Genomic DNA, 6,605 nt, shown 5'->3' on the forward strand with positions numbered 1-6,605 from the left:
CAACTTTATAAAAAACGAAAACCACTGCCAAGGCATTCCTGGTATAATTTTAAAAACTGCACCCAGTAGTTTAGTAAATGCAAACTGTATAACTTCCCTACCTTGCAAATTTGTGCTTAGCCAGCTATCTGATTTGATGTTAATGTAGAAGCAGCCATAAAAAGGCATCTTATTCAGTCGGCTCCTTATTTCCCTGTGACTTTTTTTTCCATTTAATTTATTATCTGAATAGGTAATACATGCAAATGGTATGAAAATTCACATGGCTTGAGAAGGTATCTCTGTCCCAGGCATTGCTCCTCTGCCCCAGTCCCCTGACCAGCTTGCTACTCAAGTGGACATGCCACCATCCTCCCCAGCTTCCCAGGCAGTATCCCCAGTGATAGGGACAGGGCTGGCACATCACATTTGTTTAATGAATGAATGCATTCAAAACATTCGTGAGTGCCCACCATGTATCAGGCACTGGGGATCAGCAGTGAACAAAACAAAAATTCCTGACCCCATGAGGCCTATATTCAGCATTGTGAGACAAGCAATTACCAGATAAAGAAGTAAAGAAGGTCGGGCACAGTGGCTCACACTTGTAATCCCAGCATTTTGGGAGGCCGAGGCGGGCAGATCACCTGAGATCGGGAGTTCGAGACCAGCCTGGCCAACATGGTGAAACCCCATCTCTACTAAAAATACAAAAAAATTAGCCAGGTGTGGTGGTGGGAGCCTGTAATCCCATCTACTTGGGAGGCTGAGGCAGGAGAATTGCTTGAACCCGGGAGGCAGAGGTTGTAGTGAGCAGAGATGCCATTGCACTCCAGCCTGGTTGACAGAGGAAGACTCCATCTCAAAAAAAAAAAAAGAAGTAAAGAAGTACATTCTGTGGCACAAATGGTAAGTACTGTGGAGAAAAATAAAACAAGAAATGGGCTTAGGGACTTCTAGAGGTGGAAGTGGGACTGCCATTTTCAGTGGGTGATCAGGAAGGCCTCATACTGAACATGACATTTGAGTGGAGACCCTTTTGAGGAAGTGAGGGAGCCATGCAGAGATCTTGGAGGAAAAGCTTTTTTTTTTTTTTTTTTTTGAGACGGAGTCTCGCTCTGTCACCCAGGCTGGAGTGCAGTGGCGCAATCTCGGCTCACTGCAAGCTCCGCCTCCCGGGTTCACGCCATTCTCCTGCCTCAGCCTCTCCGAGTAGCTGGGACTACAGGCGCCTGCCACCACGCCCGGCTAATTTTTTGTATTTTTAGTAGAGACGGGGTTTCACCGTGGTCTCGATCTCCTGACCTCGTGATCCGCCCGCCTCGGCCTTCCAAAGTGCTGGGATTACAAGCGTGAGCCACCGCGCCCGGCCGGAGGAAAAGCTTTTAAGGCAGAGGGAACAGCAAGTGCAAAGGCCCAGAGGCCAACCAGGCTGGGTTATTATTTTTACTTTTTTAGAGTTGGGGCTCACTCTGTCATCCAGGTGGGAATGCAGTGGCATCATTATAGCTCACCACAGCCTCGAATTCCTGGGCTCAAGCATTCCTCCCGCCTTGGCCTCTTGAGTAGCTGAGACTACAGGTGTGGTTATTTTAGAAACAGCAAGGGCACCAGTGTAGCTGGAACAGAGTTGCCAAGGGGGAAGTAGAGATGGACAGTAAACAGGTGTGTCAGGACCGTGGAGGCCACTGTAAACCATTGGCTTTGACTCTGAGTGAGTCAGGAGCATCAGTGGGTTTACAGTTTAAGAGATCAATGCTCAATATTGCAGCACTGAGAATAGACTGTAAGGACACACAGGAGGTTGATGCTATTGCAGTAATCCAGATGGACGTCAGTGGCGGGTTGGACCTGGTGATAGCAAGGAAAGTGAAAAGTGCTCACATTCTGGATAAATGTTGAAAGTAGGCCGGACGTAGTGGCTCACCCCTGTAATCCCAGCACTTTGGGAGGTGGAGGTGGATGGATCACTTGTGCCCAGGAGTCTGAGACCAGCCTGGGCAACATAGAGAGACCCCATCTTTACAAAACATAAAAAATTAGCTGGGCATGGTGGCACGTGCCTGTAGTCCCAGCTACTTGGAAGGGTAAGGCGGGAGGATAACTTGAGCCTGGGAGGTCGAAGCTGCAGTGAGCTGAGATCACGCCACTGCACTCCAGCCTGGGTGACAGAGATTCCTCTGTCTCAAAAAAAAAAAAAAAAGTGGCTGACAGATGTAGCTGATGATTTTGATATGAATGTGAGAGGGAAAAAGAGGAGTCAAGTTTGACACCGAGGACTTTGACCTGAGCAACTGGAAGAAGGGAGGTGCCTTGGCTGAGATGAGGAAGGCTGTGGGAAGATGTTTGAAGGAAGAGTAGAGATCAGAAGTCATGCTTTAAAAATGGTAAGTTTGATGCTCGTGATAGTTACGGGGTGAGACAGAGTGTGCAGCTGGAGAGAAGCCTGTGGTTCACAGGAGAGTTCTGAGCTGGAGACATCAGTTCAGGAGACAGCCATGAGACCCAGTGAGATCAAAAAGGAGCAAGGGCCCTGGAGCCCTCTCATGTCTAGAGGCCAGGACAGTGGGCGGGAACCAGCAGATGACACCGAAAAGTAGAAATAGCGAGGTGAGGAAAAAGCCAGTGCGCTGTGTCTCGAAAGTCAAGTGAAGAGGCTGTTACCCAGGGGGAGAAAGTGATCAGCTGGGCCCCATGTTGCTAGACTTGTTAAGATGCAGTCTGAAAGTGGACAATTGGATTGAGCAATCTGGCAATGACCTCTCACTAGGAGAGCTAAGCAAGTTTCCAGCCTTGAAATTGTATAATCCTTTTAGTTTTTTGGGTTTTATTTTTATTTTTTGAGGCTGAGTCTTGCTCTATTGCCCAGGCTGGAGTGAAGTGACGCCATCTCGACTCACTGCAACTGCCGCCTCTTGGGTTCAACCAATTCTCGTACCTCAGCCTCTTGAGTAGCTGGGATTACAGGCACTCACCATACCCAGCTAATTTTTGTATTTTTAGTAGAGACGGGGGTTTCACCATGTTGACCAGGCTGGTCTTGAACTCCTGACCTCAATCCACCCGCCTCAGCCTCCCAGAGTGTTGGGATTACAGGCGTGCGCCATCGCGCCTGGCCTATCCTTTCAGTTTATACAAGCTATTATATTTCAAATTAAACAATGAAGGAAGAGTCAGATAACGCTAAAGCAGTCCCCTCATCAGAGGTAACATGGCACCTCCCACATCGAAGAGCAAGGGTAGGAAGCATGGAGCCCCCCAGCTGTTCTTGAAACTATGACTGCCCTCATCATTTTTGGGACATTACTTCTACCTGAGCCCTCTTGATTGGAGTCAAAATTGAAACCCAAGTCAGCCTGATTCCAAGGGCTATGTCCCTTTCTCCTTATGACATTTTTATTTCTTTTTAGAGCAAAATGTTTTCACCAGCTTCTGGAAGTTACAAATCCATTTTCTTCATCTTTTGCTCTGCTTTAGAAAAATGTGAAACTGCATGGCCGGGTGCGGTGTCTCACGCCTGTAATCCCAGCACTTTAGGAGGCCAAGGTGGGCGGATCACGAGGTCAGGAGATGGAGACCATCCTGGCTAACACGGTGAAATTCTATGTCTACTAAAAATACAAAAAAGATTAACCAGGCATGGTGGCAGGCGCCTGTAGTCCCAGCTACTCAGCAGGCTGAGGTAGGAGAATCGCTTGAACCCGGGAGGCGGAGGTTGCAGTGAGCCAAGATCATGCCACTGTACTCCAGCCTGGGCTACAGAGTGAGACTCTGTCAGAAAGAAAGAAAGAAAAAAGAAAAGGAAAGAAAGAAAGGAGGGAGAGAAAGAGAGAGAGAGAAAGAAAGGGAGGGAGGGAGGGAAGAAGGAAAAGAAAAGAGAAAGAGAGAAAAAGATGTGAAACTGTACGGTAGGGTAGTTTTCTTTTTCCAAACATTTTTTGTGCTGCTTATTGGTCTGAAAAATATTTTTCTAATCAATAATTATATACTTGAGACATTCATGGACAGGCTAAGAATGAGAGGATCCCTTTGGAAGGAACAAGGCAACAAAGACCCCAGTTCATAGAAGATCATACTTTTATTAGGGAGCTTGCCTCAAACTTCTCCTGTGATGCTTAGCATCCAAACTGGTGTAAGGTAAATGATTCCTCCTAGCTGAGTCCTTGTCCTGTGCTTAACCGTGCGTCCCAGATCAGTCCTGTCCATGGTTCTTATTCTCTTTACTCTGACTTAGTGGGATTGGGAGCAAAGAATGCAGATTTTTTTTTTTTCACTCTGTTGCCCAGGCTGGAGTGCAGTGGCGTGATCTCGGCTCACTGCACTTCTGCCTCCCTGGTTCAAGTGATTCTCGTGTCTCAGCCTCCTGAGTAGCTGGAATTACAGGCGTGCGTCACAACACCCAGTAATGTTTTTATTTTAGTAGAGATGGGGTTTGACCATGTTGGCCAGGCTGGTCTCAAACTCCTGACCTCAGGTGATCCACCTGCCTCAGCCTCTCAAAGTGCTGGGATTACAGTTGGGAGTCACTGCACCCGGCCGGGGTGCAGATTTTACATCTACCTCTACAGACCATGGATTTAGCCACAGAAATTCACCTGTGGCATATCAGAGTATAATTGGCACAGTGTTTTCTTTCTTTATTAACGGTATATAAATTGTGGAGTGTCTTACGTCCACAAGCGTCTTGGATTTGATGAATTATGATGCTGGCCACATGCTGCAAGCTGTCCAAGGCCCTATCTAGGCTGCTGTAGGTGCCCCACGGTTGCTATGCTCACCTGTATCTCTTTTAGTCCCCAATACGTCATGTTTTTCTATCAGTGTTAGCTACTTATTTTCTTACTTCCCCCATTCATTCAATGAAAATCGTTCTCCATAACTCATTTTCCTTCTTTGGAAATGGCACTCTGTAAACCAGAGGCATTGTCTTTTATTTCTTCTCTTACTGGATTAATTTTTTTGCCTCCCAGGAAATGAAATTAACTACATTCCATAAAGCCCCGGCTGCAGTGGTGGGGAAGGCAGGAGACCCAAGGCAGAAGTCAGGGATGGAGACTGTCTTCCGGGCATGTGGGAACTTGCTGGGGTGCCATGGTGTAGCCCCCTTCCCTCTCTGAGCCTAGGCACTTGTATCAGGGAAAGAAGTCACTGAATTTGCCAGTCAAGGTCCCTCCTGCCCTAACTTCTAGAGTTCATTTGAGCTCCACAAATCCTCACTGGAGAAGAAGTTCTGATGTGACCCCCAGCCTGCCCTGGTGAGGGACAGCTCCAAGACTGTGCTGACCAGAGCAATCAGTGCCTCCTCTCTGGCAGAGTAAATAGCCACAGTCAACGCACCTCCCACAACCACGCTCCTCCAGTACCTTGACTGATCTGTCCTACTTGTCACAGATCAGTGTCTAACATCAGAGAGCATTTCTGAGGTACAAAAACTGGGAACACAGGAAGGTGGGCACAAACTCGAAAAGCCAGAGGGACAGACCCCACTGTAATTGTTTACCATCTGTCTCCCTCAGACTGTGTCCCGTTCAACCTTGTGCCCACCCCCACCTGCTCCCCCACACTTGGCAATCAACTGCACAGAACAGGTACCCAGGAAGTGCCAAGGGAGTGAATAGTTCAGATGTGGGCGTGAGAGAAGTGCCCAATGAGTTCATTCATTGGAAAGGAGGAAATTATCTGATGCCACTGTGGGTGTTAGGGAAGACCTAAGATTCAGCACACCATGCTAGGAAACGCCTAAGAAACACAGGAGGACTGTGGCAGACGTCTGCTGTTTCTGGTTCCCAGCCTCGTTGGCCTTGCACGTTTGCCTCCCAATTTTCTTTGAATTCACCACCTCTCCCCACTCTAGTCAACCCATGCGAGTCTCCCTTTCAAATCAACCCATGTGAGTGACCCCAGCAAGAGGTCCTGCCAGCGGCAACAAGGCCCAGGCCGCAGGGACAGACATGTTATGAAGTTTGAGCAAATGAGAGTCCTCCCTAGGACTCTTGCTAGAACTACTGGGGTAGGCACACTTCCCACAGTCTCTCCAAACTTGGAGGAGCAGCTGGCGGCCCTTTCATCAGCACAGGGAGCCCTGACCCAAGAATAAAGCCAGCCCCAAAGAAAGCCAAACCAAGAGATGGAAGGACATGGTTTCCTGATGCCCTTGTCTGAGTCCCTCAATCTAGCCATGCATGACATTCCCTAGACTTTTCAGTAAGGTGTGCTAATAATTTTCTTTTTCACCCCAAAACCAGTTTGAGTTAAATTTCTGTTACAGGCAGCAAAAAGTCCTAATATAGGCAACAGATTTTTTTTTATTATTAATTGGCTGATTTGTTGGGCATAGTGGCACACACCTGTAGTCCCAACTATCTGGGATATGGGAGTACTGCTTGAGTCCAGGAGTTTGAGAGACCAGTCTGGGCAATATAGCGAGACTCTGTCTTTAAAAAAAAAAAAAAAAAAGAAAGGAGGCTGGGCGTGGTGGCTCACTCCTGTAATCCCAGCACTTCGGGAGGCTGAGGCGGGCGGATTACCTGAGGTCGGGAGTTCAAGACTAGCCTGAGCAACATGGCGAAACCCTGTCTCTACTAAAAATACAAAATTAGCTGGGCATGGTGGTGCATGCCTGTAAT

The sequence above is a fragment of the Symphalangus syndactylus genome, chromosome 22 (assembly GCF_028878055.3).
Source record: "Symphalangus syndactylus isolate Jambi chromosome 22, NHGRI_mSymSyn1-v2.1_pri, whole genome shotgun sequence".
In the NCBI taxonomy this organism is placed as follows: domain Eukaryota; kingdom Metazoa; phylum Chordata; class Mammalia; order Primates; family Hylobatidae; genus Symphalangus; species Symphalangus syndactylus.